The sequence below is a fragment of the Apodemus sylvaticus genome, chromosome 19 (assembly GCF_947179515.1).
Source record: "Apodemus sylvaticus chromosome 19, mApoSyl1.1, whole genome shotgun sequence".
Taxonomy (NCBI): domain Eukaryota; kingdom Metazoa; phylum Chordata; class Mammalia; order Rodentia; family Muridae; genus Apodemus; species Apodemus sylvaticus.
In genome coordinates this window covers 61,772,414-61,798,235 of record NC_067490.1, presented here as the reverse complement: position 1 = coordinate 61,798,235, position 25,822 = coordinate 61,772,414, and the positions used below count along the sequence as shown (strand labels likewise).

The window sequence follows — 25,822 nt, the reverse complement described above, 5'->3', positions numbered from 1 at the left end:
ACTGAAAAAATTCAAGATGTCCCTCAACCATCATTTGGAAACAGAATATATTGATCATTTACGAAATGGAATACTATTCAGCCTGTAAAAACAAGGACATTATTAATTTTGCAGGCAAATGGATATGTCTAGATATTATCATCCTATGTGAGGTATCCCAGTCCCAAAAGGACATGCATGTATGTACTCATTCACAAATGAGTAATAACCATAATATACAGGGTATCCACACTACATTTCTTGGCTCTGAAGAAACTAAAGAAGAAGAAAGGTAAGGGGCTGGAAAGATGGCTCAGCAGCTAAGAGCACTAACTTGTCTTGTGAATGTCCAGAGTTCAAATCCCAGCACCGACATGATGGCTCACAGCCAACAGTAAAGAGATCCAACACCCTCTTCTGGTGTGTCTGAAGACAGCTACAGTGTGCTCACATATAATAAATAAATATATCATTGAAAAGAAGACAGAATACTAAAGTTGGCATGATAGCATATGCCTTTAATCCCAGCACTTGGAAGGCAGAGGTAGGCGGGTTTCTGGGTTTGAGGGAAGACTGGTCTACAGAGTAAGTTCCAGGACAGCCAGAACTACACAGAGAAAGCAAAAACAAACAAACCAACAAACAAACAAAAATAGGAAAGCTAAAATGAGCATGGCTCTATCTTACTCAGAAGTGGAAATAAAACAGTCATATGAGGGAAATGAGAGAGAGTGAGAGAGCTGGAAGGGCCAGTAGTTAAGAAAGGAGAAGGGGAGGCAAGGAGCAGGTGTGGTGAGAGAAAAGGAAGTGCCATAAGGTCAGGAAAATGAATTGAAATCTGAAGCTCTCAGGGTGAAGACATCTTTAGGATGTGTTACAGACCATGAAATGGAGGGCAACAGGGAGTCTATGGGGATGATCATAGCTGAGACGCATAGCAGTGAGATATGGACCCTGAATAGTGCCACATCCTGCAGCCAGGCAAGGCCCCCCAGTGGAGAGTTAAGAACACAAACAGAATCAATAATGTTTCCACCCAAAATTTGATCTGTGTACAAGAAATGTGGGCACAGAGATGGAGCATAGAATGAGGGAATGACCAAACTATACCCTGCACAACTTGAGACCCATCCCATGGGCAAGCACCAATCCCTGACATTACTGAGGATATACTTTCTTATACTTCCAGAAAGTAGCTGGGAGAGCTGTAAGAAAGCGGAAATTAGATTAAATAGATAAATGATAAATAAATAAGTGGGGAAAATGAACAAATACATGTAAATAGAATGAAAATATAGAAGTCAGCACATTATTTTTATAATGTACCCCACTCAGTATTTCAGGGTATACGCCCAGGAGAAAAGATTTGTGACCAAAATATCATACAAGTGACCTCTCACTAAATTTACTTTGTCTATTTTCATCTGAAGTGCTCTGATCTCAATTACCTATGCCTGCATGCTGTCAACACTCCAATCTCCCAAGTCATATGAGAACAACCGATTAAGATCCCTGAACAGCTTTCTATGACTTCTGCCATCTCAATTTCTGGTAATTTCCACATTCCTTCAAAAGAGAACATAGATTCTGTTCAGCAGAGAAATCACTTGTTGATAATGCTTTTGTGGATGTTTTTGTTGTTCTAACTTGTTACTCTGTTTTTGTGAAGGAATCCTCTGAGCAAAAGCATCTCAGGTAATAAAAGGTTGTGAATGTTTTTTTTTTTTTCAGATCTCAGTTAATCATGTTGGGAATTTAGAGTAGAAACTGAAGCTACAAACTGAAGGTAAAAGCATGGACAAACATTGCCTCCTGGCTTGCACTCCTGCTTGGTCAGTGTTCCATGCTCAGGTAGCTCTATCATCCAGCCCAGGCCCACTTGCTTATGAATATTGTCACACTCAGTGGAAGACCTTTCCCACATCAATCATCCACACTATCTCACACAGACATAGCAATCAGCCATTCTGATGAGGGCACACCCTCAACTGATGCTCCTTCAGGTGACTGTAGCTCTCAAATGTTGAAATGTTGGCAGCAGCATCTCTCTCCTGATTATGTCTCCTTGTGCATTGCTATGAGATTCTTATCCTGCCCACCTTCTCTCCTAGCTTTACCCATTAACCAGCAATCTCTCTTGAACATAACAACCAGGTCAGTAAAGGAGGCAACACTCAGCTAACACTATGAAAATCTACACAGAAAACTATAACACTGGAATAACACTTCCACACAAAAAAAGACAAACTGAGAAACTGGTACCTTGACTAATAATCACCAAAAATGCAGATACCTAGACACCAGCATAGGAAGATAAGGATTACCAGCCAGGAAAGTAAGTCACCATCCCCAGGTTTTCACTCCTTTCCCACAAACCATCTTTTTTTGCATCAGATAACTTGTGTGTTTTACTTTCTCAATACATTTAGAGAAGGAGGGGGAGGAAGAATAGGAGGAGAAGGGGAAGGAGGAGGAGAAGGAAGAGAAGGAGAAGGAGATGGAGAAGAAGAAGAAAAAGAAGAAGAAGAAGAAGAAGAAGAAGAAGAAGAAGAAGAAGAAGAAGAAGAAGAAGAAGAAGAAGAAGAAGAAGAAGAACAAGAACAAGAACAAGAACAAGAACAAGAAGAACAAGAAGAAGGAGAAGAAGAAGAAAATTAGCATAAAGAAAATATTTTCAAATAAATCACAAATGGAAGCTTTCCTTAACTAAAGGAAGATGCCTGTTAATGTACAAGAAGTTACCAAAATATCAAACAGATTGGGAAAGAGACCTTTTGCCACAAAATAATCAAAACGCTAAACATATTAGTTAAAGAAACAAAGAAAAATACAGCAAAAAATTTAACAAACTAAACAAATCAAAAACTAGTAATTTTTGAAATCAGAACCATTAGATTCATATCTGTCTTCTTTTCTTTAAGGAATAAATTCATTACTTATACAATGGTCTTCCTGCATGTATTCCTACAGGTCAGAAGAGGGCACCAGATCCCATTACACATGTTTATGAGCCACCATGTGGTTGCTAAGAATAGAACTCATGACTTGTGTAAGAATAGCCAGAACTCTTAAATTCTTAGCCATCATTCCAGGTCTAATTCAGCCTTCTTAATGTATATTTTAAAACACAAAAAGGATTGGACACAGGTGCCACATAGTCACAGAAACCACCCATGCTTCTATAAGAAAGCAACTGATCCAGATGTTTTGGACAAAATTACAATCAGCCGTGATACTGAAATTATGAAGAGGTGAATTAGCAAGTAAGAAGCACCACTAGAAACTTCACAGAAGGTCAAAATGGCTGATGCTTCCTATCCAACCCCATAGAGGACCCACCATCCAAGGTCCTAAAGCTCAGCTGCATGTTCCTCCCCATTGTGGGCAGATATCTTGTGCTCACCATGTCTTGATTTCAGAGTTTTCCTGAGGTCCCCTCACAGCAAATAACAGCAGAGTTCAGAGCAAGACGCAGAGAACCATTCAAGCTGCACAGCCACAGTGAACACACAGAAAGACTCCTGGAAGATCCCACCTCTTTGTCTGACTGGCAGGTCTGCCTGATGCCCTTGATTGGCCAGTGAGTCTTAGCCCTCCTCAGGTTAAAGTGTGCTTCCTATCCAGGACCACACCTTTTCAAGATCACAGGAGTGGTTAGCACTCCATTAGCATTTGAAATAAGATTCCTAGAGAATCTCACCTGGAGGACACACAACATTCCAGCCCAGGCTGGTCAGCTGCCTGTTCCTCCCGTCTGTGAGGCAGGACCCTGAGCTTACCTGGACTTGTGCCTGAGCTTTCCTCAAAGCACTTGTCTTCTCCCCATAATTATAGTGAACAGCTTGCCCAGGACATTAGTGAAGGTACATTGGACATATCAATCAGACCCAGGCACAGATGACTCAATGCATCACCCATGCTATTAACATTAAACATGTATTTTTACTAACAAGCGTTTTGGATAGGCAGTAGTGGTGCAGGCCTGTAATCCCAGAACTGGGCTGGCAGAGTCAGGTGGATTTCTGAGTTTGATGCCAATCTGGTCTACAGAGTGAGTTCCAGGAGAGCCAGTAGCCAGTGCTATACAGAAAAAAAAAAAAAAACAAAAAAAAACAAAAAAAACAAAAAAAAAAAAACAAAAAAAAAAACGTGTCACACAAAAACAAAACAAAACAAAACAAAGAAAAAATAAACAAATACAAACCAAGAGTTTTGTTTATATCTAAATGTTTGGCTCAAGAAAACTGAAGCTCCCTCCAACAGCTGATAGATATCAAAAAACTCCAGGAGAAAAGCAGAGAACCATTCAAGAAGTACAGCCACAGGGAACACCTCAGAAGGAGGAGTGGGTGAAGGTGAGCATGAAAGAGATCAATCACCATAAATGTCTAGAAAACATTTCCAATAAAATCATAAAAGAAAACATTCCTAAACTAAAGGAATGTTAATGTAAATTACATGTAATGTAATGTTAATGTTAATGTAAAGGAAGCGTCCAAAATACCAAACAGATTGGGGAAATGTCCCTTTGCCGCAAAATAATAAAAACACTAAATATCTAAAGTAAAGCAATATAAAAAACTACAACAGAAATAATTAACAAAACTAAAAAAAAAAAAAAAAAAAAAAAAAAAACAAGTTAGCCTGGGACCTATCCCCAACCATCCCACAGTCCTTGACACCAGCCAGCTCCAACTTGATCATTTATGTTCCTTGGGAAAGCGCCAGCCGCAACCTCTGTAAACTCTACCAGGTCTTTGTCATTTCACAGCCTGGCCTGTCTCGTTAAGGAACCGCATTCAGTTTATTGGCCTGTGAATGACCTTCCTGTCTCACCAGCTCACACACAGAAGCGAGGACCAGGGACACAGCCCAGTGATCCATGGCGGCCAGGTTCGGCTTCCGTTCCCACAGGAGGGTCGTGCCAGGAGGCCACTGTCCCTGCCTGGAGCACAGAGAGCGTTTGCACTCCGCCCAACTGCTAACTTTCCAGAGCTGGAAGCCCGCACCTTGCCCGGCCTCTCCAAACTCACAGACCGCATCTGTAGAGACAACAGGAGGATAGCGCAAAGTGACTCCAGAGCTCACAAACACCTGCAGCAGGGAGCATTATCTTCATCCGAATGCACATGCGAGCAGTCCTGTCCTGCCATTCCGTGCCAGGCCATTCCAGCCCTGGAAGCTTAGCAATCCCAGCAGTCACTAAAAGCGCGTGCTCACCTCCCTCCCACCTCTGCCACACCGTCTCTGACCAACAGGCAAGTTCAAACTCCTGGCCCACTTTCATTCATAAAAAATGAAAGACGGGAAATGACATCATTCCAGGGGCTGGATGCAGGGGAGGGGGTGGGGTTACCTCAGCATAGACCAGAGGTTGCCTGATGAAGGACAGGGACGCCAACATGGCACCTACCAGGGCTGAGATGGAGGGATGAGGGTCGGGGCCGGAAATCGGAATGACATCAGGGGCGGGGACAGTGGTCGCTGGGTTACAGTCAGGAAATTCAGCAACGCTCCCGCCCAGGGTTGAGATAAATGGGCAAGGGGATATCAGTGGTGGGGCCAGCAGTCACCGTGTGACAGAGAAGCCAATGTGACATTTTTGCTGAATTTGAAGTAATATATTAATATGTGTGTTAAAATTGAAGAATTTGATGTACAGTAGTACACATGAAATCGTACACATAGATAATACATCAAAAGTGACCGACAAAGCATGTAAAAATTCTAATCAAATTGAGGGCTTTCATGGAAATTATTTCTTATAAAATTGAAGAAATATACAAAAAATTTATTTCAAATTGAGATTTGGCATTGAAAATAAATACACATAAAAAGTTGACAAAGAAATCTAAATCTGTAGGCAAATTCAATTTTAGGAGTGAATTGAAAAATAAAGTGCTAAAATTGAAGAATCTGTTGGAAAATAATAATGGTAAAAAGATAAATTATTTTTACTAAGTCAAGCACCTACAAACATTTTCTGATAAAATTGATGATTTTCATGGGGGATAATTCAGATAAAATGGTGTACATAAAAACATCTCTAAATAATTGGAAAATTAAATGGAAATACTTTCTGATAAATTAAAGTTTCTCTTAACTAATATTTGTAGTAATATTGAAGAAATATGGGTGAGTGCGTGTGTTAAAATTGAAGAATTAGTTGGAAAATAGTAATAATAAAATAGTAAGCATAGAAAATTTACCTAGAACATTGTGCAAGAACCTTGAAAATTTTTGATAAAATTTAAGATTTTGGTCGAAAATATTTCTAATACAATTGAAGGAATGTATTAAAATAGAAGATATCAGAAAAATAATACAGATAAAATGTTAGACACAAAAAATATTTCTAAACTAATTGAAAAAGGTAGTAGAAACATTCACTGAAAATATTTGTGAAAAAAATGAAGTAGAACTTGAAACATTGAAGATTTTAATTGAAAAACAATACAGATAAATGGTAGACATAAAAAATCCTAAAATGATTGAAAAATAAAGTAGAAACCTTTTCTGATAAATTGAGAGTTTACATGTAAAACATTTCTGATAAAACTGAAGAAATATATAGAAAAATGTGTTAAAATTTGAAGAATATGTTGGAAAGTAATGTTAAAAATATTAGATAATTTTCTCTTTACTAAATGACCAGGGACATAGAAAAAATTGGGATGAAAGGGAAGATTTTCTTTAAGTATATTCCTGGTAAAAATAAAGAAATACATAGAAAAAAGTGTGAAAATTGCAGATTTACAAAGGGATACCTCTAAAAGGATAGACTTAAAAATATTTCTAAATTAAATAAAGAGGAAATTAGAAAATTTTGATAAAATCAGTGATTTACATGGAAAATAATCCTAATAAAATTGAGGTGCTGTAAGGGAACCTCAGGTAACCTCCATTTTTGAGGTATGTTGACCACAGTGTCACTGCTCATAGTAAGAAGGAGCAGACATATGAGCAGGGATCAGTGGTGGTTGGTCCTCCCTAGAGCTGCATGGGAAGCGTCGGCCAGATGTAGCCAGACATTTGCACCTGTGAGGTCCCTTGTGGTACTCCTCCCTTACTAGATCAGGCCATGACCTCTGAATAACTTCACTATCAGTGCTGAATCTGCTCAAAATACTTGGACCGGGGGCTTGCTTGAAGAAATGTCATGGGCAGGATGCCAAACTTTGACAGCGCTGATTTCTCTGGAATCTTCTACAAGTCCTGCCCTCAGCATTGACCACTTAGAAGTAAGATCCACATGCAATTAATTTTGTAGAGCAGTTAAAAGGCCTCTCATATATTGGGGAGCACTGCCATATTAAACTGAGATGTAAAAGAGTAGAATTTGTGATGTAAAGGACTTACCAAGCTTAGGAATAGTGACAGTAAGTAGCATTTAGCAGTGGAGGACGGCCTTAAACATACCGCACGGATGAATAGTGTGCTAAGCAGGGTGGATAGAGACCAGGATGCTGGGATTCACATGTTTGTTCACCAGGTTTGTTTAGAAATCTGTCTCCAAACCATCATGAGGACAACTGTGATGCACAACCAGCCAGTGTGAACATGCACATAGCAAAAAATAGGTCTGTAACAAGCTGCTCATACTGTCATTACAGAGTCACAATCAACAATAAGGCCTGGTGTGCCTGAAGCCCCCATTTTCTAATTGAGGAAAGCATAGTTCTGGCACCTGGGGCAGATTACACTGGGTGACAGCCATATATAATATCAATCATATAATAACATCAATATCAAGCCATATAATAATATCAATCAGTCAACAAATATTAAAAATAATAAAATAATAAAAATGAAAATAATAAAATCAATCGATTAACAATAAAGAAAAAGTAATAAAATCCATAAGATTAATAAAATCATAAAATTAACAATAAATAATAAAAATAATAAAACAAAAAATAGAATATAATAAATTCAATCACTAAATAAATATTAAAAATAATAACATCAATCAATAAATAATAAAAAATAAAAGTGATAAAAATCAATCAATGCATAATAAAAATAATTAAAGTGATAAAATCAATAAAAAATAAATTAATAAAAATGATGTATTTGCAGACATGAGCCTAGCATGGCTTTCCCCTGAGAGGCAACACCAGTGACTGACTGAGACAGATGCAGATACTCATAGCCAACCATGGGACTCAGGTCATGGATCCCTATGGAGAGTTAGGGGAAGGATAGAAGTAGCTGTAGGGGATGCCAATCCCTTAAGAAGACCATCAGTATCTAGTAACCGAGACCCCTGGGAGCTCAGAGAGATGAAGCCATCAACTGAAGAGCATGCATGGGCTGGTGCATGGTCCCAGAAACATATGTAGCAGAGGACTGCATTGTCTGTATGCAGTGGGAGTCTATACAACTGTTTTCTTGTTTGTTTGTTTGTTTGGTTGGTTGGTTGGTTGGTTTTTTTGGACTTGCTTTTTTTTCGAGACAGGGTTTCTTTGTGTAGCACTTGCTGTCCTGGAACTCACTCTGTAGACCAGGCTAGCCTTGAACTCAGAAATCCGCCTGCCTCTGCCTCCCAATTGCGGGCATTAAAGGTGTGCACCACCACCACCCATCATTTCAAGTCATTTTAAAGTGACTTCTAATTGACTATTGTCCTTATTTTCATTTCAAATGTTTTCTCCTTTCCAGGTTTCCCCTTCCTGAAATTCCCTATTGCACCCCCTTTTCCCCTGCCTCTGTGAGGTTTCTTTTGATAAATAATTGTTTAATGTATATTTAGTATAGGTTTTAAAGCACAACAAATAACATTCATTTCATATATATATATATGTATATATACTATGTATACTGTGTATTCACTATAGGACAGCAAGAACAGGTTTTGCGCTTAGCAGTTGCCATGTGGTCTCAGGTGTCAGGTGGCTCTCACTGTTAGTCTACATTCTCCCATGTTTAGAAAGAACCTGGACAGCCAAGCCCTGATGGTACACACCTTTAATCCCAGCACCTGGTGGGGCAGAGGCAGGCGGATCTCTTGTGAGTTTGAGGCCAGCCTGGTGTACAGAACAAGATCTAGGGACAGCTCGGTCTAATGATGAAACCCAGTCTCAAAAAAGAAAGGAAGAAAGAAAACGGAACATACAAACAAAAACCGTTAACAAGCAGGCAAAATGCCCACCTGTCTCAAACATGCTCCAAGACCATCCACTTACCCATCCATTGAGGACCCATCCAGATCATCTTCCCCCACAGCCTCATCTCACCCTGACAATTCAACAGCACTTTAATTCCCTGCAAGCTCACTGCCTGATGCCTTAAGACTGAGCCTCAGGGGTCACACTTCTGCATTTGATTGCAAGGTAACTCCCACCTCGAAATGTGCTAGTTTATTTTTAAAATAAAAAAATTATATTAAGGATTTAAATATTTTAAAAAATATTTTAAAAAATATTTATGAGACCCTATTCATAGCATGTCTATTACCGAGGCCTTTAAGGGGAAAAATGTATACAAATCTGGTACATTCACTCATTATTACTTTATGTTAGTTCTCAAACTAAAGAGAAAAAGCTGGCCTATTATTTGTAAGAAATTTAATTTTAGGGTCTATCAATATTTTAAATGCACTCCTCTTATTTTTAAAATATATGCATGCATACTTGAATAAGGCTCAGCCTAAGATTTCCATATAACCATTCCCTGAGCACTCAATACTTGATTAGATGCCAGGCTCCCTGCTTAACACATAAAGTGCACTATCTCATTTCTTTAACAAATAAACTCTCATCATCTATGCCATGCCAGGCATAAGCAGAAGCCATGACCGCTATTAAAATGATAACTGTACCAGATACTGGTGCTGTATGGAATCCCTAATGCCTAACACACACGTGTTATCCAACTCTGCCCACATTCCTGTCAGCACGGTCTCCATCAGCAATGCTGGGGGAGCTGCATCATCTGCCATCTGTGGTAGCACAGCAGGGAAAGCCATGATTAAGTGATGACAACTCACATTCCTTTCTACAGGTAGATGAACATCATCTTAACCACACAGATACTTAATTCCCATCATAATTGTCAATTAAATTTCCCCAAACATGATGATCAGCATGTTACCAAAAAAGTGAAAAGTCTTACTCCTGAACTCTTAAGCCTGGTGGTGGTGGCGGTGCAAGCCTTTAGTCCTAGCACACTGTGAGCAGAGGCAGGTGGATCTCTTGTGAGTTCAAGTCCAGCCTAGTTTACAGAAAAAGTTCCAGAACAGCCAGGGCTACGCAGAAAAACAAAAACTATCTTGAAAATCCAAAATAATAATAATGATGATGATAAAGTGCTTTTATACATTTTTTAACTGTTTTGAATTCCAGACTCAACAGATGGGCAATTCTAGTTTTGTTTCATTTTGTTTTTAAAGAAAGCAACAAAGCTCTTCAAGGCACCGCTAAGTTTCACCACCGCCTTCCTTATGGCAAAATTGTGTTTCCAAGTTTCTCCAAAAGCAATTAGGGGACAGAAAGGAAGAATGCACTCAGACATAAAGAATGGTGAAGTTCCACAATAAGACAATAGAAAACAAACAAACAAACAAACAAACAGAAAACGGGTAACCATATCAGGACAAGCATTCCCCCCAACACACACACACACACACACACACACACACACACACAAACACACACACAGCTCTGAAAGTCCCAGCATTATTTCATATTCTCTTCAGTCCTGATTCTTCAACTGCCCCTGTGTATTCACCTCTGCACGCATCTTTCCTGAGCTCTCATACTGGCAAGACTCAACTGGTACTCATTTTCATTTCCCCTTTTCTTAGTCAGGGTTTCTATTCCTGGACAAACATCATGAACACGAAGAAAGTTGGGGAGGAAAGGGTTTTTTCAGCTTACACTTCCATGTCTCAGTTCACTAAAGGAAGTCAGGACTGGAACTCAAGTAGATCAGGAAGCAGGAGCTGATGCAGAGGCCATGGACGGATATTTCTTACTGTCTTGCTTCCCCTGGCTTGCTCAGTCTGCTCTCTTATAGAACCCAAGACTATCAGCCCTTGGATGACACCACCCACAAAGGGCCCTCTCCACTTGATCACTAATTGGTAAAATGCCCCACAGCTGGATCTCATAAAGGCACTTCCTCAACTGAAGCTCCTTCCTCTGTGATAAATCCAGCCTGTGTCAGGTGGACACACAAAACCAGCTAGTATAATTGACCTCTTGTCAGCTTGACACACACACACATCACTATTAAGCCCCAAACCTTGTTTTCTTATTCATCCCCAAGATCTAAATAACTTTAAAAGTCCCACAGTCTTTACATATTAAAAATTCAATTCCTTTAAATGGTCCAAAATCTTTTAAAATTCAAAGTATTTTAAAAATTCAAATTCTCTTAACTGTGGGCTCCACTAAAATATTTTCTTCCTTCAAGAGGGAAAAATATCAGTGCACAGTCAAAATCAAAATGAAACCTCAAACTTAAATGTTTCAGTGTCTGGGATCCAACTCACGAACTTCCAGGCTCCACTGAGGGCTGGGGTGACTTCTCCAACTCTGCCCTTTGTAGCACACAACTTGTCTTCTAGGCTCCAGCTGCCTGTTCTCCACTGCTGCTGCTGTTCTTGGTGTCATCTCATGGCACTGGCATCTCAAAAACACTGCTGTTTCCTGCCATAACTTGGATTCACCAATAGCCTCTCATAGGCTCTTTTCATGTTGCCAAGTCTCAACTCCTATACATGACCCCTTAATTCCTTGGCAATCAATTGCAACTAAGATTGCACCTTCACCTAAGGGCTTACATGACCTCTCACAGTGCTGAACTTCATCTGTTCTTCATGATACTTTCACACCTTCAAAACCAGTACCATCTATGTGTCATTATATATTATCTATTCTAACCACAGCACAAAGTGAAACTGTGGTTATTTCTAGAACACAGCATCTGTGAGCTTAGAAAACACTGCCCACAAGATTTCAGCTCAGTGCTGCTTGTCTCTTCTTAATCAATCTAATTTCTTAGCTCCAGCAAAGGAGCCATCCATAGTCCCATGAAATTTCACGAGCCAGGCCATCATTCTCTGAACTGTTCTCAACATTATCATGCAAGCTCCTACAGAATATTCCACAAATTTCTTAGCAACTAATGGCTCTTCCAACCCAAAGTTCCAAAATCTTTCACAGTCCTCCCCAAAACAATGGCCCAGGTTGTCACAAGGATACCCCAATATGCTGGTACAAATTTCTCTCAGTCATGGTTTCTATTCCTGCACAAACATCATGGCAAAGAAGCAAGTTGGGGAGGAAAGGGTTTATTGAGCTTATACTTCCATACAGCTGTTCATTACCAAAGGAGGTCAGGATTGGAACTCAAGTAGATCAGGAAGAACGAGCTGATGCAGAGGCCATGGAGGGAGTTTTCTTACTGGCTTGCTTCCCCTGGCTTGCTCAGCCTGCTCTTTTATATAACCTAAGAGTACCAGTCCAGCGATGGCACCATCCAAAAGGGGCTCTCTCCCCATGATCACTAATTGAGAAAATGCCCCACTGTTGGATCTCATGAAGGCACTTCCACAACTGAAGCACCTTTCTCTGTTATAACTCCAGTCGGAGTCAAGTTGACACACAAAACCAGCCAGTACACTCTTTTACTCACTTGGCTGCCTTGTCTAAATTCAGTAATAGAGCTATGCCTAATCATGCAGAGAGTTGAAATTCCATAGTTGTTTTATACACCAATGGTGCCCATGCTTCTTGAAGAGATAAAGGAGTTAGGGATGACAGACTGTGTAAGGTGGAAAAGAGATGGGAGAAAGTGGAATTTAGATCAAATAAATAATAAATAAATAAATAAATAAATAAGTGGGGAAGTGACAAACAAATACATATAAATAGAATGAAAATTTAGAAATCAGCCCATTATTTTTAAAATTTACACCACTCTATATTCAGGTATAACACAAGGAAAAAGGATTTTTGGCAAAATATCACACAAATGACCTCTCACTAAAATTTACAGTTTCTGTATTCCTCTGATATGCTATGTTCTCAATTTTCTCTGGATGCATACTGTCAAGACTTCCATCTTACAGGTCCTATAAGAAAAAATGATTAAATACCATCTACAGATTTCTATGACTTTCACCATCTCAATTTCTGATATATTCCATATTCCTTCAAAAGAGAACATAGATTCTGTCCAGCAGCAAAATCACATATTGAAACCATTTGTTGTTGCCGTTCTGACTTGCTATTCTGCTTCTGTGATGGAATCCTCTGGGCAAAAGGATCTCTGGTAATAAATGGCTGTTGTGAATGCTTCTGTCAGACTACAGTTCACTACTTTGGGAGGTTAGAGTAGAAACAGAAAGGACAAACTGAAGGTAAAAGCGTGGACAAACATTGTCTCCTGGCTTGTTCTCGTCCTTGGTCAGTGTCCCATGTTCAGGTAGCTCTTTCATGAATCCCAGACCCACTTGTATATGAATATTGTCACCCTCAGTGGAAGAGCCTTCCCACATCAATCATTAACACTATCTCACACAGATAGAGCAACCAACAATTATGACAAAAGCACACGTTCAACTGAGGCATGTTCATATGACTGTAGCTCTGGAATATTGAAATGTTGGCAGCTTCACCTCTCTCCTGATTACATCTCCATGTGGATTGCTAAGATTATGTCTCCCTGCCAACCTCCTATCCTAGCTTTCAACATTAGCCAGCATTCCCTCTTGAACATACCCAACAAACAGAGCAGTAAAAGGGGCAACACTCAGTCAACCTTAACCGATAATCTAGACAGCAAACTATAACCCAGTAATAACTTCCCACCCAAACTAGACAAACTGAGAAACCTTACCTAACCTAAAATAACCACACATTCAAATGCCTAGACACCAGCACAGAAAGATAAGGTATTCCAGCCAGGAAAATAATTCAACATCCTCCGATTTTTAATACCGTGCCTCGCTTCATACAACCTCTTTTGCATCAGTTAGTTTAGTTTAGTTTCTCAAGACATATTAAGGAAGGAGGAGGAGAAAGAGAAGGAGAAAGCAGATGAGGAGGAGAAGGAGGAAGAGAAGAAGAAGAAGAAGAAGAAGAAGAAGAAGAAGAAGAAGAAGAAGAAGAAGAAGAAGAAGAAGAAGAAGAAGAAGAAGAAGAAGAAGAAGATCAATAAACATAAAGGTCTAGAAAATGTTTCCACAGAAATCATAAATGAAAACTTTCCTAAACTAAAGAAGATGACTGTTAATGTACAAGAAGCATCAAAAATACCAAACAGATTGGGAAAGTGTCTCTTTGCCACATAAAAATCAAAACACTAAACATATAATTTAAAGAAATATAAAAAAACTACACAGGAGAAAAAATAACAAACTAAACAAAACAAAAATTATTAATGTATGAAATCAGAACTATTAGATTCATATCCATCTTCTTTTTTTAAGGATTGAATTCATTATTTATACAAAGTTCTCAGTACATGTATTCCTGCAGGCCAGAAGAGGCCACCAGACCACATTACATATAGTTATGAGCCACCATGTGGTTGGTAAGAATTGAACTCGTGGCTTGTGTAAGAATACCCACAGCACTTAACCTCTGAGCCATCTCTCCAGGCCTCACCCTGCCTTCTTAATGTATATTATAAAAGGAAAAAATAGTTTGGACACAGGTGCTGTATAGTCACAGAAACCACCCATGCTTCTACAAGAAAGCAACTGGTCCTCATATTTCAAACAGAATTACAATCAGCCATGATACTTAGGTTATTCAGAGGTCATGGCCTGAACTTGCAAGTAAGAAGCACCACTGGAAATCTCAAAGGAAGTCACATCTGGCTGATGCTTCCAAACCAACCCCATAGTGGACCCATCACCCCAGCACCCACTGCTTAGCTGAATGTGCCTCCCCGATGTGGGAAGATAATCCTGTGCTCACCATGTCTGGATTTCAGAGTTTCCCTGAGGTCCCCTCACAGCACCCAACAGCAGAGCGCAGAGAACCATTCAAGCTTTCACAGCCACAGCAAACACACAAAAAGGCATCCAGAAAATCCCGCCTCTTTGTCTGACTGGAGGTCTGTCTGGCAGTCTTGATTGGGCAATGAGTCAAGCCCTCCTTAGGTTAAAGTATACTTCCTGTCTAGGGACAAAGCCGAATATCAAGAGGGCTTTGCACTCCATTAGGATTTGAATTAGGATTCCAAGAGGAATCTCACTCCACCCAGTTCTGGGGGAGGACTCTGCATTCCAGCTGAGGCTGATCAGTTGCCTGGTCCTCCCCTCTGTGAACCAAGAGCCTGAAATTAAGAGGACCTGATTTCAGACCTTGCCTTAGCATTCCTCAAAGCACTTGTCTTCTTCCCATAATCATGGTGAATGCACCCATTGCTCAAGGTGCATTGGAGGTATTAATGTGTCCCAGGAATGCATGACCCAATGCATGACCCAGGCTATTAACATTAATGATGCATTTTTACTAAACAGAGTTTTAGCCAGGCAGTGGTGGTGTACAAAGTGAGATCCAGGAAAGCCAGAGCTATAGAGAGAAAACATGTCCCAAAACAAACAAACAAATAAACAAAACAAAAGTTTTGGTTATGGCTTAATGGTAAACTTCTGGTAAACTAAAGGTAAGCTTCAGGTAAACTTAAGCTCCCTTAAACAGATGATAGGTATCAGACAACCTCAGATGAAAAGCCAGATGCATAAGGGAATCACAGTTGAGCACTATAATTATCCTGCACATTTTCATTGGTGGAAAAATAGGGAAAAAACAAAGTTGGATTAGTATAGATTTTCTAGATAATCCTATCTCAAATCATACAAAAAAAAAAGGAATCTTCCTATGTATATAGAAAGGGCAGTTAAGAAAATGTCCTGATAAAGGCTGTCAGCCAAGGGAAGTTAAATAAATCAAGGACTGGTTAATTTCACGTTGCAGGACCTTACACAAAATACTTAAGAAATAATTATGTCAAATGTGAGTTTTAAAATAGAAAAGTCAAACAAATCACTTTGTTTTTTAAAATAAATTAGTAGAAATAAAAAAAAAAAAAAACAAAAAACAAAAAACAAAAATGACCTTCCCATATATAGGTTGTAAATGCATCTATAGCCTAAATCAAAGATGTATCTGAACAACTCTGAAGATCAAGAGCGAGAAAATGTTTCTCAATATAAAAGATAAAATTAAGAAATGCGCCTCCCCCCAGTAACCAGGGTTAGTTAGGGTTGGGGATTACAGGGTTATAGTTAGAATCAGGACAAGAGTTGTTAGGGTTAGGATATTTAAGAAATTAAGAGGTTAAGATAGGATTAGAGATTTAGGATAAGTCTCAGGCTTAGTCTCAGGTATAGGGTAAAGTTGGCCACCATTATTCTTGATGGTCCCACTGAGTCAATCATATCCCTATTAGACAAAGAAGAAATGTCCGTGTTAGGGTAAGTCTCAGGATTAAGTCAAAGAATTTGTTTGTTGTGCTTTGTGAACACAGCTTCTATCTTTGCTCTAATCTGCCTTCCTAGTCCTCATTTTCATAATAGCAAAATCTTCTTTTTCGCCTCCAATGAAAGTGGAAAGTGAATTATCCATGAACCTAGGATTCCCATATGGAAACTTTCTTTACATTATTATGGGGCCCAGTTCACATACAACCGAAGCCTAAATATGACTCAAAACATCATTTTTCCCAACCTTGCAAACAAACTGCACTTAAAGAAATTCTTAAGTTTATTAAAGAATGCCAGTAAAATGTCCTTGTTATTAGTTAGTACTTGTTGATCATCTTTTTTACCTACTCTTAGGTTGGAACACACCTCAACCCTCCCCAGGCTCTGAAGAACTTCTTTAAAATCATAAGCCTAGCCATGTGAGGCATGCATACACTGCCACCACCACACACTCATCACTAGGCACTTGTAAACCAGGAGACTGCAGTTAGCTCCAGTCAACCTAGAAGACACAGTGAGTTCTAGGGCAGTTCTTGACTACACAGTAATATCCTGTCTCAATACACACAAGTAGCTAAACATACCACACTACATGTATGCTACTCAAATGACTTCAGTTTGAGAACAATGTTGGAGGCAACATTTAGAAATTACAGAGAGATACTTCAACTCAGCCACCTCTGGACATGAGGCTTGGACTCCTTTCTCAGAGGGAATATTAAATAGCACTGGCAGACATTTAAAAAAGAAATATTTATTTATTTACTTAATATATACAGACCAAAACATCTCATTAGATGATGAAATTTCTCTTACAATATCCAACACCACTTTATGGAAAAATTCTTGGAGTAAGCACATAAGGAAAATACATACACATACTAACATCACATTTCAGCAAGGCTATAGTTGACATTAAGTTAAATGGACAGATATTACAATCAGTTCCCCTAATTCACAAACAAGAAAAGGTGTTTCCTTCTCTTTGTATCTACTAAAAGTACTATCTAAAAATTTCACTAGAACAAAATAACTGAAGAGGAAGAAATCAATATGAAGTAATAAGTAGTAAGTAAAATTACTTTTATTTGAAGATGGCATGGTCATATGCATAAGTGAACCAAAATTTCCCAAAGGCAATTCCTGAGCTGATAAACATGTTCAGGAAAGTTGTTGGATACACGACTAACTAAAAAAATACAAAAATAAATCAATGGCTAAGCTTCTGGGTATATTTTGTGGTGCTGATTAATGAGTAGCAAGTTGAGTACAAAAGATTTTTATCATTTGCATTGTCCTGGTATTTGAATTGTGTTGAAATTCAGTGGATCCCATAACATAAATGCTTTGTCACATAGCTAACATTCATAGAATTTCTCTCCAGCATGAATGATTTCATAATATAGAGGTGTGCAAAGGCTTCATTATAAAAAACACATTCATAAGATTTCTCTCTAACACATATTCTTTCATGAAAATGAATACTACAGGATTGTGCAGTCTCGATAACATTAAATGAACTCACAGTTTTACTTTCTTTCATTTCCATTGCTATGAAAAAAACATCATGAACAAGGCAACTCCTATAAAAACAACCATTTAATTGTGGCAGGCTTCCAGTTTAAGAGGTTTAGTCCATTTTCATCACAGCAGCAAGAAAGACAAAAATGCAGACAGACCTGATGCTGGAGAAGAAGCTGAGAGTTCTGCATCTTTACTCAATGGCAGCTAGGAAGAGACTGTCTTCTATGGACTTAATAGGAGGGTCTCTTCAGCACTGGAAGTAATTTCAAAGCCCACCTCCACAGTGATGCACTTCCTCCAAAAAGGACAAATCACCTCATAATCCCACTCACTTGCCTTGGCATATTAAAATTACTACATTCTACTGCCTGGCCACCATATGATTGTTCAAACACATGAGTGTATATGGATCATATTTAACCATGTAGAATACATGAGCTCCTATTTCAAAAGTCCCCATTGTATATAACAGTCCCAAAAATGCTTAGTTCAAAGTTCAAAAAGACTCCTCTGAAATTAATACTATCCTGTAATAGTAACCATGTTCAAACGCATAAAAATGCATCATATACTTCACAGTATATACTTCACCATTCATAAAGGCAACATGAGGAATAGTGGCCCTAAATATGACCCAAGCCAACTGAGCAATCTCTAAACTCTGCATCTCCTTATCTCTTGTCCATGTGTTCTTCAGTTCTCCAACTCCTTTCTGCTTTGTTCAATGCAGCAGCATTATTTCTCCTTGAGTGGTTTTATTCCCTGAAAGCAGTTGTCCTGAGCAGGTATCACCCAGTTCTAATATCTCAAAATGTTGGAGTCTCCAAGATAACTTCAATATCACAGCTTCTTTGAAATTCAATGATCCACACATGCTCTTCTCAGCTCCTCCAAAGAGATTGGGTCACTTTTCCAGATCTACCCTCTGTATCACTCTAAGCTGTGGTTGACTCCACTGTCCTGCTCCTTCTGTTCTTTCTGTTCATCCCATGGTACTTGCATCTTCAGGATGCTGGGTTCTTCTGCTGCAACTAGGCTTGACTGATAGCCTCCTTTATGCTCAATCAATTGTGCTGAGTCTCAGCAGCTCTGCATGACCACTTCTTACACTCAAAACTAGTACCACCTGGGTGATTCATACACATGACCAAGTCCAGCTACACCACTCTACAACACACCTTCTTTGTCACTAAGAAAATACTACCCAGAAGATTTTGCTTCAGTCATGCTCATTTCTTCTCCATCACCTCTAATTCTTGAACTACCGCTACCCGGCATTAATTGTCTCACTAGTCCCTTCTATTCTTGCCTCTAAATCCAGAGCCTCATAGACAAAGCTCCTAAGTTATGCTGCTTGATGTGGCTGAAACATGGCCCCTTCCATTACATTATCACCCACCTTCTATTTTTCAAAAACTTCACTATGCTTTGTGGTCCTTGAAGTTGCTCAGTAGATAGATTAACCATGAACTCAGAGATCTGCAGGGCTCTGTCTTCTTAACTCTGGGATAAAAATCATGTAACACCATGCCTGGACGTAAGCTTTTACTTTGAGATCTTATATTGAAAACCAAGAATAGCAATCAAAATCCATCCCTTGTCAGTTTGACACATATTGTATTTTTGTATCTCCACATGAAATCTATAACCAGGTAATAATAATTCTAAGCATGATTCAATTCTTTCATACAACTGCAATTCCCTAAGTTTAGCTGGAAGGAAACCTGCCCTAATGTAACCATTCCTTTAATACCACTGAATATCCTTGATTATGGATTTAGATTCATTTAAATTCCTGATAATGCTTTGCTCTTTGAACCTTACATTTTGTAGTTTTTTTTTTTCTTTCTAAGTTTGCTATGCTTGATCAAATCTCTCACTCCAAAGTCTAGGTGGGGATCTTTGAGACTTCCTTTGTCAACGCAATCAATATAAATCTCTTACCTTAATCACAAGGAGACTCTTCAGATAAGGGCAATAGGCAACAACATTCTTTGCCAAAACATCATAAGAACCATCTTCAGAATTGAAATAATAAGCACCCATGTCTATCATATGCCTATTCCAAAGGCCTCTTATCTCCCACATAATTCATGATTATATTCCTTAGGTTTCTCTCCAGTATGTGTTATTTTATGTCTTTGGAGATCACTGTGAACTACAGAGGCTTTACCACATTCATCACATTCATAAGCTTTCTCTCCAGTATGTGTTCTTTTATGATATTGGAAACTATTGTTACCTACAAAGGCTCTACCACATTGATTACATTAATATGGTTTATCTCAGGTATGTATGCTTTTATGATATTTTAGATAGCTGGTTGTTGCAAAGGCTTTACAACATTGATTACATTCATAAGGTTTCTCTCCAGTATGTGTCCTTTTATGATATTGAAGATTACTAGATACTTGCAAAGGCTTTAGCACATTGATTACATTCATAAGGTTTCTCTCCAGTATGTGTTCTTTTATGACATTGGAGATCACTATTTGTTGCAAAGGCTTTACCACATTGATCACATTCATAAGGCTTCTCTCCAGCATGTGTCATTTTATGTCTATGTAGATGACTGTGAAATGAAAAGGCTTTACCACATTGATTACATTGATATGGTTTCTCTCCACCATGTGTTATTTTGTGACAGTGGAGATAACTGGGTCTTGCAAAGGCTTTACCACATTGATTGCATTCATATGGTTTCTCTCCAGTATGTGTTGTTTTATGATACTGGAGTTGACTGGATCTTGCAAACGCTTTACCACATTGATCACATTCATGAGGCTTCTCTCCAGTATGAGTTCTATTATGTCTTTGGAGATTACTGTGATATGAAAAGGTTTTACCACATTGATTACATTCGTAAGGTTTTTCTCCAGTATGTGTTCTTTTATGTATTTGGAGATCACTTGGTCTTGCAAAGGCTTTGCCACATTGACTACATTCATAAGGTTTTTCTCCAATATGTATCCTTTTATGATATTGAAGATGACTCGGTTTTGCAAAGACTTTACCACATTGATTACATTCAAAATGTTTCTCTCCACTATGAATTCTTACATGCCTGCAATCATAATTGGCACATTTGAAATCTTTACCACATTCATTATACTGATCAATCGTTTTCACAGTATTAATTAAGTTTACAATTTGGTCCAATGGTATAGAAGCATCAGATCTTAAGGTTTTATCACATTATATGTTCATGGTGTTCTCCCACATTATGGGTTGTCTAAGATTCCTGTGATAGTTATTGCATGGCTAATATTTATAACATGTCTTTTTTATATGGAATTTCTATATGAAGATACAAATTTCCTATTGCAATTCCTATCTCAAAAAATAGGAACAACTTAGAGCTTTATAACACTCTTTGCATTCATAATTTTTCCTGTAGTATAAATAATACCACATCCAATGTGAACCAATAGAAATAGAACATTTTCCAAATTCTAGTACCCATAAAAATTTTCTACAGGGTGATTTTGGGGAAGTTTGCAAAAATATAATAGAAAAACAATTAATTGTAAACTTTTATCATACTCAGAAAGCCTACTAAACGAAAGTACTACATATACTCTCATTGTTTTAGGATAGAAAAAAATTACATTACTTATGTCAATATCCCTATGATCATGTGACTATCCATCATTCTGACACATGCTATAACTTTTAAAAGAAAAGCAAATGAAATGTTTTTACACACATTGCATTCACACTGCTTGACATTTTTTTCATCATCGACATTTGATTTTTGGATTAAGGTTTCTCCATGACATCATTCTATACTCTCATAAACTGACCTCTCATAAAACCTAGCAATGTCGCTACACGAATATGACTATCACCAATTTTACCATGGACTATTAACTTATTCAAAGGTTCTGGATATATATTATCACTATTTAATGTGCAACATGTAAATATAATAAGACTTTACAGATTAGAAAATTCACTACAGAGCTCTAATGGTGCTGTAAATCAAATAATGTTATTCCTAAAGGCATTGTTTCCCTGTCTTCTTTTTTTAAGGGAATTCCTTGCATACACAAATCAGATAACCTGCAATGAGGTGCCTTGTTTTGAGAGAATATTAGAATCATAGCTACATATAAATGACTGAAATTTAACACTGTTGTGTTTCTTTAGAGCTCTCAGAAAATATTAAAATTTTGGCACAGCCATATTTGTATCAGTTTGCACATGAAAATTACCTTTCATGACTTCTAGAAGTTTGACATTGTTCTTCAATGCGATGGTCTTCCCAACAGGAACCTAAAACACAGTCCCAGAAAATGAATGATATAGCATTGGGAATTCGGTAAATTTCAAGGTACTGTGAATTTTTCTAGCACTGAGCATGATTTATTCAGCTCAGTCTTCTTCGTTCTTAACTAAAATGAAGGAGATCATCAACAACCAGGAAATATATGTCCCTTATTTTGAAAAAGAAAAGTCACAGTTTTACCTATAACACTGAGGTTCCAGTAGGTCTCAAGCATCACATCTTTGTAGAGATTCTTCTGGGAGGTATCAAGTAAGCTCCACTCTTCTGAAGAGAAATTCACATGCACATCATCATAAGTCACTGCATCCTAATATATTCCATACTCATTTAAAACACATTGCATGATACTGATATCACTGTAAAGTAAATTTATCCTTTCTTGACAATATATTAATTTAATTCTGGGATTTCTCCATTTATTTGATGATGGAGACAGAAGTTATAATCTAACCACCATGTCATTTTTGAAGAAAATTGAATGGTGTGGGGATACCCATGGGGCCCACATCCTCTAAAAGGAAAAACAGAGGTGATTGGGAAGAAGGAGTTTGAGAGGGCAGGGGATCTAGAGTCAGGACAGTGATCACAGATATGGCTAATATAGAAACTGGAGATACAAAAACTGTAAGGAAGAAATAAATATTTCCAGTCTATATACACTGTCATCTCCCGCAATTGGTATCTGGAAAGGCTCCTAATACAAGACCTTCCAAAAAACCTACAAAGAAAGCCAGACAGGACAGAAAAACATTCAAAGACATCATCATATCTAGATGCTTTATGTTTCAATTAACTGCATTGTGGCACTGGTCATGATAGGTTCACGTTCATCCTGGGGTGAAAACACACTTCGTCTACTGTGATCCTAATATTCTTTAGGAGCTCCACACTGTTCAAAGATCTAAAGTCTTCTCTGACACTCAAGGCAATATTTTGAAAGCCAAATATTGTAAAATCAAAAAGCATGCTGTATATTTGCAACATGCAATTGTGGCACAGAATAGGCAAATTGATACAACTAGAAATTATCAAATGGACTGTGGTAACTGAGACACAAAAGGACAAGCATGTATATACTCACTTAAAAGTCAATAATAACCATAAAATCCAGGATATCCACACTACTCTCCATAGATTCAAAGAAGTGAAACAAGAAGAGCCAGCCGTGCACGAGTGATGTATCCGTTTAATCCCAGCATTGGAAGGCAGAGGCAGGTAGATCACTTGAGTTCATGGCCAGCATGATCTACATAGTGAGCTTCAGGACAGCCATGGCTACACAGTGAAACCATGTCTCAAAAAAACAAAACAAAACAAAATAAAACTAAAACAAAAACAAAAGAAGGAAGACCCAATTGAGCATGTTTGAATCTCACTCTGAATGTGGAACAAAACAGTCATAGAAGGTAGATTGAAGAGAGAGAACTGGATAAGAGAGCAGAAAAGAAAGAGGAAGGTGGAGAGAATAGGAACAGGTGTGGTGAGAGACAGAGAGGACAGAACCCAGGAAAATGAATTGATATCTGCTGCAGGTGGGGTTGGAAAGGTGGTGTACCTTTTGGATGTGCCAAAGATGAAAAATTGGAGGGCACCAAGGAGTCTATGGGGATAATCGTAGCAGAAATGCATGATAATGAGATATGGACCCTAAAGAGGCCACATCCTGCAGAGAGACAGGATCCCCAGTGAAGAGTTAAGGACACAAACTAAACCAACAACCTTTACACACAAAATTTGTCCTGTCTACAAGAAACGCAGGTGAAAGATGGAACCCAGAATGAGGGAAGGGCCAAACTATACCCTGCCTAAATTGAGGCCCATCCCATAGGCAAGCACCACTCCCTGATACTACTGAGGATAGACTTTGTTATACTTCCTACTTGTCTTTTGAGAGTATCAATCCAGCACCTGTCTAAAACATATGCAGAGACCCATAGCTTAACACTGGACACATGTCCGCGAATCTTTTCGGAGAGTTGGGGATAGGATTGTGGTCCTCCAAAAGAATAGGAAGTCTATTAAGAAGACCCCCAGAGTCAACTAACCTTGACACTAGGAAACTCTCAGTGACTGAGACACGAACTAAAGATCATGAATAGGATGGCCTGAGTGCCCTGTCATGTATGTAGTACATGAGCTGCTCAGTCTTCATGGGGTTCCCCCAAAAAATAGAACAGGAGATGTCCCTTATGCCATTGCCTGTCTTTAAAAACACTTCCCCTAACTTGTCTGGCTTTTCTGACTTCAGTAAGAGAGAGATGCCTACCTATGCAGAGACTTGAAATGCCATGGTTGTTGATACTCCTGTGGTCCCCATGTTCCTTGGACAGATAAAAGGAGTTAGGAATGAATGACTGTATAAGGTGGAAAGGAGATATGGGAAAAGTGGTATTTAAATTAAATAAATGATAAATAAGTTGGGAAAATGAACAAATACATATAAGTAGAATTAAAATATAGAAATCAGCCCATTATTTTTTAATTTTTAATAATTTACCCAGCTTCATATGTTGGGGTGTAAGCCAAGGAGAAAAGATTTTTGGCCAAAATATCATACAAATGACCTCTCGCTAAAATTTGCAGTCTACTTTCCACACAAATACTATGATCTCAGTTTCCTCTGGCTGCATGTTGTCAACACTACAATGTTCCAAGTTCAATGAGAACAACCTATTAAACTCCATGAATCTATAGCTTTCTATGACTTTTGTGAACTCAATTTCTCGTAATTTCTACATTCCTTCAAAAGATAACATAGATTTTGGCCAACAACAAAATCACTTATGAATACCATTTTGGTTGTGTTTGTTATCATAACTTGCTACTCTGCTGCTGTGATGGAGTCCTCTGAGCAAAAGCATCTCAACGGTTGTTGTTAATGGTTCTGTCAGAACACCGTTCATCAATTTGGGAGCTAAGAATAAAAACTGAAGCTACAAACTGAAGGTAAAAGCACGGATAAACATTGTCTTCTGGCTTGCTCTCCTGCTTGGTCAGTGTTCTATGTTCAGGTAGTTCTCTCATCCAGTCCAGGCCCACTTGCTTATGAATGTCATCCTCTGTGGAAGAGCCATCGCACATCAATAATCAACACTATCTCACACAGACATAACAACCAGCCATTCTGATAAGAGTGCACACTCAACTGAGGCACCTCCAGAAGTATGTAGCCATGAAATATGGGAATAGCTCAACTTTACCTTTCTCCTGACTATATCTCCTTGTGGATTGCTAAGATTATCTCTTCCTGTCCACCTCCTCTCCTAGCTTTCAATATAAGCAAGCATAACCTCTTGAACATCATCAACAAGTTCAGTAAAAAGGGCAACACTTAGTTAACACTCTCTGAAAATCTAGACATCAAACTATAACCTAGGAATAAGCTCCCAGCCAACAAGACAAACTGAAAACCAGTAACTAGACCTATTATTACATATGCAGAAGCCTAGACACCAGCATAGGAAGATAAGGAATACCAGCCAAGAAAATAAGACACCATCCTCAGGTTCTCACTCCTCTCCCTTGCCTAATAAACATTTTTTTGCATCAGATATCTTCTATGTTTTAGTTTCTCAGGATATGTTAGA

At 38.4% G+C, this 25,822-nt stretch overlaps 1 pseudogene; it reads right to left on the bottom strand.

Moving 5' to 3' along the window:
• Nucleotides 1-16,370: 16,370 nt before the first annotated feature.
• On the bottom strand, nucleotides 16,371-25,316 carry LOC127669343 (zinc finger protein 431-like; annotated as a pseudogene).
• Nucleotides 25,317-25,822: the final 506 nt, after the last annotated feature.